The sequence below is a fragment of the Octodon degus genome, unplaced genomic scaffold (genome assembly GCF_000260255.1).
Source record: "Octodon degus isolate 3935 unplaced genomic scaffold, OctDeg1.0 scaffold00136, whole genome shotgun sequence".
NCBI classification, from domain to species: domain Eukaryota; kingdom Metazoa; phylum Chordata; class Mammalia; order Rodentia; family Octodontidae; genus Octodon; species Octodon degus.
Genome location: NW_004524712.1, coordinates 1,322,361 through 1,334,851, shown reverse-complemented (window position 1 = coordinate 1,334,851; position 12,491 = coordinate 1,322,361). Strand labels below are relative to the sequence as shown.

Sequence of the window (12,491 nt, the reverse complement as noted above, 5' to 3'; positions counted from 1 at the left end):
CCCTCTCCCTCCTTCTCCCTTCCTCTTTCCCTCCACCCCTCCTTCCTGAGCACCATGACTTGATCAGCTTTTCTACACCGTGCTGCTTTCTCCATGGAGTCAGCCAACCAGGGGCCGAACCCACTGAAATCACAAACCAAGTAAATCCCTCATCCTTTATATTTGCAGGTTGGGTATTTTGTTCTAGCAATGGGAAAGCAACCAGTACACTCATTTCATTCCCCGCCAAGAGACACTGTTACTTGTTTTTCACAAAAACAAGAGAAAGTAGGGCTGAAGGAGTTGGACAGTCACCCAGAACAGCCAGCCAGCAAGCACCAGAAGGTAAGCTGTCCTCCTACCTGTCTGACCCCAGAGCAGGTGTCCTTTGCCACACTGTGTGTCCTGACTCTTGGACCAAGGAGCATCAGCTTTTCTTTTCCTACCTATGTAGCCCTAGTGTCTTGGCCTGTACCTGCCCCTTCTAAATAACCAGACTGCAAAACATTCACAGGTAGTGCTCAGTCTTGCTGAGGGGAAGACACTGCCTTGGCTGCCCCATCAGGTCCTCAAGAGAAAAGGCCATGCTGACCCCCTCCTACATGGGGGAGGCAGGGCCAGATCTGCCAAAGAGCTTCTCCTGGTATGCTTTCCATGGCTGGTGCTGAGAAGGAATGATTAGGTCATTGCCATTCACCTCGCTGCTGCTACTTCCACTGAGGAGCTTCCCAAATTAGACCCAGCTAGGATCTGAGTGTACCCCCTGGATACAATCAAGGGCTGCAAGAAGAAAGGGAGGAGATGCATCCAGATGGTGGGCCAAAGGTAAGTGGGGGTGAGGACAGAAGCCACTGCACTCTGAGACACCCAGGCAGGAAAGCTCAGGAGAAAGCATCTTTTAGCTATCACGCTCTTCTTGTTCTGCCCTTGTAAGGGGTGGAAAAGGAGCCCCTGCAATGGAGGGCTTGGCTAACACTCTCCCTAAGAATGGCCTCACCAAAGGGACAGAACTCAGCATGTAGCCAGCCCAGGGGATCTGCAGCTCCAGCCCATACTCCTTACCTAGCGGGGTGCAACTCTTCCTTTGAGCTCTAGCTTAACCTCACATCCTCCAGCCTCCTAGAGGGGGCTATGCACCCTTCTGTGCTCTCTCAGCTGCCTGTACTTCTCTGTGGCTCTTTCCATGGTTTGTCTAGAACTCCAACAAGGTTCAAAGGTTCCCTATGAACTTCTGTGTCATTCTCCCCCAGGGACCTACTGAGCACTGATGGCAGGGGGCCTATCTCTGTCATGGTCATATCCCCAGGGTCTGACACGCACAAGGCACTAAAACTCTACACAATGAAAGCTGCCAGCAGGGAAGATGCGAAGGCCTGGCTCAAGCCAACAAGACTGGCAGAGGCCAGCACCGCCACCCTCTCACCCAGCTCCCAGAGAGCCCTTATGGAGGACCAACTGGGAAAATATAAAGGAGAACAACAGAGGCAGACACAATGCACATAATCTAGGTTAGCTGACTCTGAGATGGCTCAGGCATCCCACAGGGAGCCGTTCATGCCCCAGTCACACGGCCAAGTTTCCAAAGGTATCTCACCGGCTTTCAATCACTTCAAGATGGTTATCATCACACTGCAAGTGAGTATGACAGCGATTGTATGTTTCTGTTGATGCTCTGTTTTAAACTAATAAGAAACATATACTCTGTACCAGCCAATCTTCTCCTCCACATCTTACATGTAAGGCACTGTGTAGGCGCTTTCATTTATGTTTATGCGATGCATACAACACATCCACATAAGCTAGCTCGTTTGATCTTCCCCACAGCCCTGACAGGAGGTGTTATTAACCACCAGTTGACTGATAAGGAAAGTGAAGCCAGCTTTTACGGTGGCACCAAGAGCACAGCCACGGGGCTCACACCCCAGCCTTTGGCCTGTTCCCCACCACGCATCATCTCTCACACCATCGTCTCTCCATCCACAGTCTCCCCAAGCCACGCTGTGCTGCACTGTGTACAAGGAACAGATGAGCCTGGAGGAAAGAGGAGATGGAGGGATTTGGCAACCTTCCCCAGAACACACCACTCCACAGAGCAGGCAGCAAGCTCCCAGGGCCGAGACTTATACACAGCCCACTGTGGGCCTTGGACAAAGCCTCCCATCTCCTCTGAGCCTCACTTCCTTCTCAGTTCTGCAGTGATGGATGACCCAGCAGAAGAGGGGTGCAAGCTCCCAACCCAAGATGGGGCCCTGGGTCAGACGGTAGGAGGAGCCTCCATCCTCTGGCCTTCATGCTGAGGCTTCCCCATACACTTACACCATAGTCTCCAATCTCAGAAAAATTCTTCCTCCTGCTTTTATCTACTAGCAAACTCTGGTTACCACCCAGCTCCCTTTGCAAAGCCCCATTTGCTGTGGCTGAGCCAGGGATGCCAGCTCCAGGCCTCCATGCCAGAACTTCTTGCTTGGGGTTCCCCTTTGCCCTGTCAGCAGCTGAGGCCACTACTCCCTGCAGTAGTGCCTGGGAAAGGGCTCTCCCTTCATTCTTTTCCTGAAAGACACAGAAATAACTTTGAAAAGCACTCCAGGAGCACATGTGTCCAGCTAAGAAAGTGAAATCTGGAAATCAGAGCGCCAGTACTACTATAGCACTACTTCATTAATTCCCAGAGGCCCAGGGAGTGAGGTGCTTCCCTAGGGAAGGAAGTGCCACTCGCTGGGAGCAGGATCCAGGGAAGCCTTCAGGGCTCCCCTCCAGCTCCTCAGCTTTCTTCCAGAATTAGTCTGGGGGATATGGAGTGCCCCTGGGAACGCTGCCCTACTGTGAGTCCAGCTATCCCTTCATGGGGCAGAAGAGAGCTCCTTCCACCCACTACAAGAGCCTCAGGGGAGCACCCATGTCACTAGGCTCTCCTGCCTGAGTTTTGCCTCTCAGTCCCCCTGAAATTGGAGTATTAGGCAGGGCCCCTCTGCAGGAGCTCCCCAAGCCCCTGCATCCCAGTAAGTGAGACCTGGCTCACCTTTCCACCCCACCTAACAGGCTTCCCCCAAATGTACTAAATGCCCCAAATGGCCCCCTCCTCTCCAAATGCTTGGTGCTTGTGGATGAGAATATACACATTAGCATGGAGAGACCACAGTATCACCAAACACTAACCCAGCAAGGGGCCTTGCAGATCATCCGGCCTAACCTCCTATTCATGGTATAAAACAAGGATGCGGAGACTCCAAGCAGCTAAGCAATGTTCAAGGTCACACTGCTTTTCCCAGGTCAGTGTGCATGTGTTTGGCCTCCCTCTGCACGAGCATAAGGAACTGGGGTCCATACAGCACACTATTGGGCATGAATGAAAACGGCTCAGACCACGCCTACTGAGGAACCCATGGGCCCCTCCCTAAAGAGGTGGCAAGATAAGCCCAAGTACCTGTCACCATGGGGCCCTGGACACATATCCTGGCTGTCAGGGCTTCTAACTCCCAGCTTCTCTGGGCCTGAGGCTTGAAGTCTTAACCCACACAGAAGATGATCTCATCTGAGAATGAACGGGGACAGCTCCGAAGGGAAGAAGTCTATTAAAATCAGACCTAGCCCAGAACTTCCTAGCCCAGGACTTGGTATGGAAATTCCTCAATAGCAATGTTGGGTTGAAGATGCTAGAAAAGGCCCAGGGACAAGGCTCACTGTTCCCTATGCTACCATAACACATGCACTACCCTGAAACACAGGGCAACTCTGTCCCCATATTTAATAGGAGTAGACGCTACTACTGGTAGGCTAAAATGCCCCTTGACATTCACCAGGATGGTGAGCTGAAGACCACAGGCATGACCCTCACTGCCACCCCAGCATGCTCTTCACTCTGGGGCTCCAGCTTCCAGCCTGAGCTAGCAAATCCAGGCTTCACCGTGGCTCTGCCACCCCCACCCATTACTGTTGCCACAGCTCCCTACCCTTAATCTATCTCTCTCTGTATTGGCCAGGCCAGCCCACCTGGACTACAAGCTTTGTGGAAGTTAAAATTTAAAAAAATAGCTCTTCTAGGTTTTGATTTCTATAACAGCCAGTAGCTATGACCAATGAGTTGAGATAGTTTATTTCAAAAAGATTCTCAGGGGCTGGGGAGATAGCTCAGCTTGGCAAGTGCAAGGTCCGGAGATCAATGCTCAGTTCCGAAGAAGACAAAACAGATCCTCAGGAGAAAAATAGGTACAGCTCAGGCAAAGTAACTCCTCAGAGCTCAACAAGGACTCTGCTTAGTCTCTAAAAGACAAAAGAAAGGACCACCATGGCAGAGACCTAGTGCTGCACTGTACAATCAAGGGGCAGACATACCTTCAGCTGCTTTCTGAACCTGCCACTCTGCCTTAGTGTCTCCCTATCTGTAAAATGATCAGACAATACCCGTTTTACCTACTTCACAAAGTTAAAGAGGAGCAAATGAGAACAAACTTTATTGAGAAAAAATCCTTAATATTCACGATGAGCTTACAATGTATCAACAGGCTTTACATATTTTTCTCCTAGAGTTGTCAGGTTGCTGTACATGTGCTTCACAGTAGAGTTACTATTTCCACTTGATAACTAAGAGACCTGCAGTTCAGAGGCAAAGTGATGTGCCTGAGGACACAGAGCAGTCTAGTAGTCAAATCATAGTCAGAACCCAGAGTGTGACTCCAAAGCCTACCTTCCTTCCAAAACTATACTATCTCAACAGAACAAGTAGGGAGGCCAGTGAGATAGCCCAGCAAACTAAGTGTCTGCTTAGGCAAGCATAGGAACCAGGTTTGATTCCCCAGTACTGCATGCCATGTCTGCCCCACCCCAGGTGTGCTGAGCCAGCACCCAAATCCAGGCATGGTGGTATACACCTGTAATTCCAGTAGTGGGGAGACTGGAAGCGGGAGGATCACTACAAGTCACAGCTGCATAGTGAGATCCTGTACCAAATACATTTTTTAAAAAATCAACAGAACAAGTAAATGATGCTTTTAATAAGAAGACAATGAACATTCAGACTGACAGTTCTGCCCCATAGAGTCAACTCTTATTGCTAGGACACATCCATTTGCCCCAGGAAGGCTATGAGGAAGTAGAATCCACCTCTTCTAGCCTCACTGTCTTTAAGACCCTCAGGGGCACCCCCAGGACCAAGCCCTTACAGCTCGAACCCCTGCAGCTGTTCACTGCTGTTAAGAGTTCTCTGCTTAGATCTGTCACACACACACAGGCTGTTTCTGTGGTTGCCTATTCATGCAGCAAGGAGAGACAGGGTCCTAGAACTCTGAACTGAAGGAGACCTCAGAGAACAAGTTCAAGTTCCTCACCGGATAACAGAGGACACTGACGTCCAGAGAGAGCAAGGCACCTGTTTAAGATCACACAGCCTTGGCTGAATCCAAAATGAAGCCCACTGTGCCCTATAGCTGAGGTCTGATCTCTGTCCTGCCCACCATCTCAATGACATCGAGCGTATCAGCTTCATGCTTTCCAAGCAGAGAAAGAGCCAGGTGTGGGCCTGAGTTTCTGCTCTCTATGCTTGTGAAGAGTGGGGATACTGGCTAAGGTGGTTGTAGTGTAGCCAAGAATAAAGTTTGGGTTTTTTTTTTTTTTCCTACTTCATGCATTAACTCATGAACCTAAATGTTCCCACTGAGAACAGGGCTTCTCTGGAGTCCTTCCATGTAGAAGAAAAGCTGGTACACAAAGGGAGACCTTGCTGGCACTTCCAGGACAGTGACAGCCCACTTCTGGCCTGCTGGAACAGGCAGAGGGGGCTGGCTCTCTCCTCATATCAAGTCACAGAGATCTTGGCAGGCCTGGCATCCTTGCGCTCACCCCGAGGCAGCTGTCTTGACCCTACTCTGAGCTCTTCTCCTCCAAGAAGGCAGCGTTGTTAACAGCACTCCAGTGACTCTTTTCCCTACCCTACTTTTGCATCTGTTAGTTAACTACTGGTCAGTATCTTTTACTGTCCCTCTGTGCACCCAAAGGTGTCTGTGGGTTCTATCTGTCATCAACACCACCACTCACAAACCTTCCTCACTCCCAGCTGCCCAGGAATCTAACGGGCACAGGGTTAACTGGCTGTGTGCTGTAGACGGTAACAATCACCTGGGATGGGGCCCATGCAATATCCCAAGGAAGCAAGCAGGAAAGGGAAAGAACTGGACAGTCCACCAACTGGATCAGCCACTCCAGAACAACACAGGGCAGGAGAGTGAATCTCTCTTCTGTGCCAGGTACTCAGAAGTGCTGTCTCCAGGAACCTACAAGCCGTGTAGCTCTGTTTCCCAATATCCAGTTGGGAAAACTGGATCAAAGATCCCAAGCAACTTGTCTACAGTCAAGTTACAGCAGAGAGCAAGGCCCCAAATGCAATTCTTCTGATGTGCCAGCCCACGCCCTCTCATCCCCACTGCCAGCAGCCCCTGGAGGACAGACTCTATGGCCACAGAGTTTGCTTTGCTCTTGCTGTTGTGTCCTCAATGCCTACGACTGTGCTAGGCACTTAGAAGACACTCTATAAAAATGGGCGCAGTGAAGGAGCAAACAAATGAATGGACACCAGGAGGGCAGGATGAGGGATTCTGAAGCTAGAGTGCCGAGCTCTGCGTCCGGAAACCCTGGACAATCTTCATTCCCTCTCTCAGCCCAAAAGGGCTTGATCCGTGAAGCTGCCTCTGAAGGCCCTGTGGAGGAGGATGGCTGTCCAGTGTCCTTGCAGAGTCGGAGGGAGTGGGGGCAGGGGCCAGCGTAAGTTGAACACAAACACTAGGTGAGGAACTGAAAAGCTTTCTCACTGCTGCTATTGTGCGACCTTGGATATTGCAGCCACTTCGTGACCCATCTGGATCTCATCCCTCCCTCCCTAGAGCCTCTGAGCCCTCCGGTCCCCCCACCCCCTGAAGCTGTACTGAAATTGGCCACATTCCTACTAAACAGGGAACTAACAGTTTACGCCACCCACTCCGGGCCCCATCCAAGTCCTAGGAGTCTGCCCTGAGCCCCAGGGCCAGCTGCTTTTCTCCACATTCCTGCCAAAAATAATATGAGAACGAAGCTGTTTGGTGGAGACTTAATCTAATCTTCATTGCTTCAGTTTTAAAATATCCTGCCTGGTTTGGGGTTTCTTATTACACACAAGGATGTGTTTTTAGTGAGATAGGTCTTAGCAGAAACGTCCTTCATGTAATTAGAAACCCAGGCCGGCTGGGCCTGCAGGGAAGCTTCCAGGGCAAACAGCAGATCCCCCAAGACAGAAGACAACACGTTGGCAGCAGGCTCTTCCCCGGCTCCGCTTTCTGGCAGAGCTGAGCCAGCCCAGGCTTTGGCTCTCCCTGACTCCTGGGGCTTCTGGAAGAGTTCTAACAGAAGGACTCTTCCGCCCAACTGTTGCCCCTTGTACCCCATCCCATGTCTCTCTGCTCCCAGTAAAAATGGAGATGAAAATGTCGCCAGCCAATGACTGGGAAGGTAGTGTGGAAGAAACAGTCACCCACAAAGAATTCACAACGGACTAAGAAGAATTAAAGACCAGCATTCCACTGGAACCAGGTCTCCAAGATCAGGCCTTACTTTGAAAAATCAGGCATGGAACTGAAAGAATGTGAGAGTGCACACACACTACATACACTTACAGAAGTTTCAGGCTTAACTGCTTGGGCTTTCTGGCCTTGAATGGGCTTTGATCTGCCAGCAAGGAGACCCCTAAGCAAGGCCCAGGCTGTGGCTAGCTCCAGACCAGCCCCTACTGCCACCTCCACCCCAATCAGATGTCGCACACCAGTCAGGGCCAGGCCTTTATTTGCCAGGGCATAAAGAGAAGGGCTGCCTCTCCTCTAAGTGGGATTCTGTTCCTGGGAGGCTGCTCCAGGTAGCCCCATCTGAAGAAACAGGCTGAGTCTCCCAGCTCCATAGTAACTGCTCCTCTTGCTGAGGCGTGTGTAGTTTCTAGAATCACAGCAGGAGTCTCCCCACTCTGCAAAGTCTGAGAACTACTAAGACTCCCAGGGACAGGCGGAGGAAGACAGGGTAGGGAAGAATGCGTAAAGAACAAGTCTCGAGCTCCCATTTTCTTTATAATTTTTAGAGTGCACTGTGGCTTGACTCATGCTTTACTCCCTGAAGAATAATGCAGACTGTGTGTGCTGCATTCTATCTTACAGATGAAGAACCAAGGTCTAGCAGCTAGAGGACACACTGGGGCCCAGCAGCAGTCAGTAGCATGGCATAAGGCTGCCAGCCCCCTAAATTCCAGCCTAACACTAGCTCGGCAGCGTGCTGACCTGCCAGCCTTGATTATCACCCAGCCATTTGCCTCCCTCCCTCTTTCCTCCCTTTCCCATCAGGTATTAAGTTTAATTAAATTAGCAGAGCCCCTTCGCAACAATCCTGGCCCTGCTGCCTGGATAGTACCCAGCAAGTGTGGCTCTTCCCTCTAAATTCTGCTTCGATAGAATTCAATCTGCAATAAGTCTCTGATCTCTTATGAAGTGTTTCCCACAAAGCAGAGTGTGTCGCCTAGACTCAGGGCTCGTGGTGGCCCGTGATGATTTCATTTTCCATATAACTTCCTCTGCAGCGTCGTTTTCCCCCTCTCTGGCCTGGGATCTGCATTTTGTTTGATCCAGACGTTCTCATTCACATGCCGTCACCTCTAGCAATTGCATCACACATTTATATATATCTTACAGTGCTGCAGTCCGTGTGCCGCACGGCACAGGAAAAAGGAAAACTTATAACAGCATTTCTCACCCTCCTCCAGCTAATTTAGAAAATGTGCTCCAGATTAAATAAATCAGGAACAAAAGTCTAAAATTGGAGGTAGAATTTCTGAAAGGTGGAGGGGCTAAATAAATAGCAAGGAGATCTTGCAACATGTTGGAAGCCTATAAATTTTATTGGATGTTTCTTTAATAAAAACAATTTCAATTGCTAATAGCACAGTATTATTAAGCCTCTAACGTTTAAAAATCTAATTTTCCCCTGTTCTGTGGCTGTTTATGTTGCCCGTCGCTTTCAGGAAAGGTAAGGAAGTCAGGCTGATCGCTTTGGTTTGGTTCCTAAATCAGACTAATGGAGACCCCTTTAAAACTCAGCCTTTCTGCTTTCTAGGCATGCCTTGGTCTCTAATGAGTCACAGCCCCAGGTTGAAGATGGACATGGCAGAAAGAAATTTAACACACACTGCGGTGTACCCATAAACTTCAAGGCCAGGGGAGAGGAGGTATGTTTCCAGTTAAGCGAGGCTAGAACTCCATGAATTCAGGATTCTCCCCTCACAAGACAGTAATTCTCCTTATTTCATCACTAACTTACTTCAAATGTGTTTATACAATTTATTGCTACTGAACTTCCAGGCAACTAGTGTAGAGTTAATGAAACCCAGCTTGGAGAAGCTTTAAGCTTTGAACAACTAACCACAGTTTAAATGGTTATGACATGCGGTCAAAGCCACAGCCCGGCCCCACTGCAGTTTCTGTGTTAAGACCTAGTCAAAAACCTTGTCATCTCACCTTTTGTGCCAAAGGCATTGAAAAGGGGGGAAAGAAAAAAAAAACCACTACACACCAGCCTGCCTTGGTTCTTCTCAAGATTGCCAGTCATTTAAATACATTTATCTTGCTGAGCTCAATGCCAAGCCCCTCCCCAGTGCCGGAGTAAATATTTTAGTTGCAGTTTGAATTGGCAGTGAGGCTGAAATCCTAAAATCCGGTTGGGGTTGAATTGAACGTGGCCAGGCCTACCTAAAGCAACGTGAGAATGGGCTACTGCCAGGAGGTACCAAGTAACATTTAAATCCAGGTTCAGCGAAAGCCCGGATGAAAGCGAGCAGGGAAAGAAGTAAACTCATCTTTCTGAATTACCTGTACATTGACTTATTAATCCTCATTGTCATGGCGTCCTCCCCCAAGCTCTGCCCCTCCGGGAACTCCAGCAAGCTCCCTCTCTCCGAACAGGCCCATTTGGGAAGAGTAAAGGGGAGGTACTGGATTTGTCACTGCCGCACAATAAAAAGCTCCCTTTGAAAGCAGCACTTTCATTAACTTAAAGCAATCTACAGACTTAAAAGCACAGAGCAGTAAACTCCCAGAAAGGATCATAAAACAGCCAGTCTCCAGTTGGGTATCCTTCAGTGCAATTTGCACGAGGCATTTTACTGTGAGCCGTGGTCGGGCCCATCTCCCTCCAGTAAGCCCCTGGCCCTTACTCAAAGCAGCTCCTCTTTCTCTCTGCTTTCATGCCTTTCGCGCTCACAAAGAGGAGGCGGTGACCGGGGAGTCTCCATGGGGTCACGGCTCCCCCCCCCCCCCCCCTCCCCGGGCTCTTGGCGGGAGAGCGAGCGCACGAATTCCAAGCCTGAAAAACAACAGCCTTGGAGCACCGCCGCGGAGGCGGTCGCCGTGCCCCGGGCCGCCTTGGCCACTCACAGGTCGCGCGGCTCCAGGTCCTGCCAGGGCTTTTCGGCTCGCCCAGCTAGGAGCCCGCTGCTGGGGGAGGGGGACGCTTAAAACTGCATGGAGGAAATCTTAAACCTGGCTCCCCTGCACTGCCCCTCCAACTCTTTCGCTAGTTCCCCAAAGATAACCTCCCCCCCCCCCCGAGGTGGGGACTTCCCACCCCACACCCTGGAGCTAGGCCTGAGCCACACAGGGCGTACTGAATGGGTGATTCTGGGTCCAGAGACAGAAGACAACACACACACACACTCTTCCACCACGGTGCTGGGGCTTCGGAAGAGCAAAGTGAGAGGGCCAGGATTGGGGCTTAGGACTCTTTGAATACCATCATTTGTCAGATTGGGGTGGGAGGTGGTCATTTAAATCTGCCTAATATGAGAAGCATTTGGCTTCCACGAGTTAGAGAACATTTGAAATCCAAAAAGTCAGTATTCTTGAGAAGTCCTGTGACAAGGCAGGTGAGGACAGGGGACCCCGAACTTCCTCCAACCCTTGGGGCAGAATACGCACTGGAGCTAGGGCTCGTGGACTTCCCGGCAGGGTCTGGGGAAGCGCAAAAGGCACTTGGCGATTAGGAGGCGGCTCCGGGATGGGTCGCCTGCCGGAGGTGGAGTCCACCCTGCCCTCCCGCAGCGACTTCTCCAGCGCCTGGTGGCCCCCAGCGGCCGGCGCTCCCCTCCCCCACCGCAGGCCGCGGCCCCTGAGCGCAGACAGCGCCCGCCCGCCGCACAGCGTCTGCAGACCCCAAGTGGATCCCGCTGGGCAGCCGGGGTTCAGTCAGAGTCCGGCGAGGCCGCCTTGTCGTTTCTCCAAGAATGTCCCTTCGATCTGTCCGCTTCCCGGAATCTCTCCTAGGATCGAGTCCTGTGTGCCCAAATCTCTTCCTCCAGATACGCGTAGAGGACGTGCAGCAGACATTCTGGGCGCGCGGGCCGTGGCTTAGATCAACTACTTTCATCTCCTACCTAAACGCTTTTCTGGGACTAGAATCGCGACCTTTCCCAAATTCCAACAGCTTGAACCCTCAAAGAAGAGTCGTCATCCTGTGGCTGAATCCTAAGAACGCCACGCATTCCCTCTATCTCGGCCTCAGAGCTAACCCTAGGTCTCCCAACTGAACCTTTAGTCCTCGGCTCTGGCCGGCGTGTAAACTACTCAAACGGCCCTTCAGTGTCAATTCCGAAAACAGCCTGGATGCTACAACCCAAACTGCAGCCACCCTAAAGCACAGCCTAACTCAGAGCTGACCCATAACCCCTCTCCTCCCCACCGCGCGGGAACCCCGGCTCTCTTGCGAGCAGCTCCCCCCAAAGGGCGGCCCACTGCGCTTGTTTCTTCCTCGGGTTTGGGAGCCTAGAGAACCCTCTCGCCCAACCCGAAGAAAACAAACTTTGCGCAGCAGACTGGGGATTCTGCCTCTTCCCCCTTAGCTTTTGGCTCTTTTGCGCTTTCCATCTCCCTTTCCCCCCAGGATTCGTCCCTTATTTCAAGAGCCAGGCGCTCCCCCCATTCCCAAGCTTCGACGCGAGCCCCAGTTTTTCTTCTCCCCTCACCAAAGACCCCCCAGCAATCCACGCAGAACCGGTGACCCTACAAATTCTCGCTCCTCCGAGGGCTAGGGTCCTGAGCATGGCGCCTCGGCCCCGGATTCCCGACCCTACAATGTTTCCCGGTCCACACTGAACCGTTCTGCAAAACCTCCCCGGGCCTGGCGGGACGCGGCCGCAGCTCTCTACTCCAGCTACCTAGCCGCAGGCTGGGGCTGCTCCGGTTTCCAGACGCTTGCAAGCAGCGCCGGGCTGGTGACGCGGAGGAAGCGCCGGCCCCGGAGCTCCCGACGCCGGAGGGGAGCCTGGAGCCGGTCCGCGCTTCCCCGCCTCGCACCGCGGAGCGCGCAGCCCGAAGCCGCCGGCGCCTGGACTCCGGCCGGCGCGATTCCTACGCTCGGACGCGCCACTGCCCGCCCGCCCGCTACAGTGTTCAGGCCCGCGGCGGCCGGAGTCCACCGCCCGGCTCCTCGCCCCTGCGGACAATGCGCGCACGGCCACGGGC

The 12,491-nt window shown here is 52.0% G+C and overlaps 1 protein-coding gene across 1 annotated transcript in view; it reads right to left on the bottom strand.

Moving 5' to 3' along the window:
- The window catches only part of Pknox2 (PBX/knotted 1 homeobox 2), a 264,725-nt gene that overhangs the window by 251,742 nt on the left and 492 nt on the right, over positions 1–12,491 (bottom strand). The gene's annotated exons all lie outside the window — the stretch shown is intronic.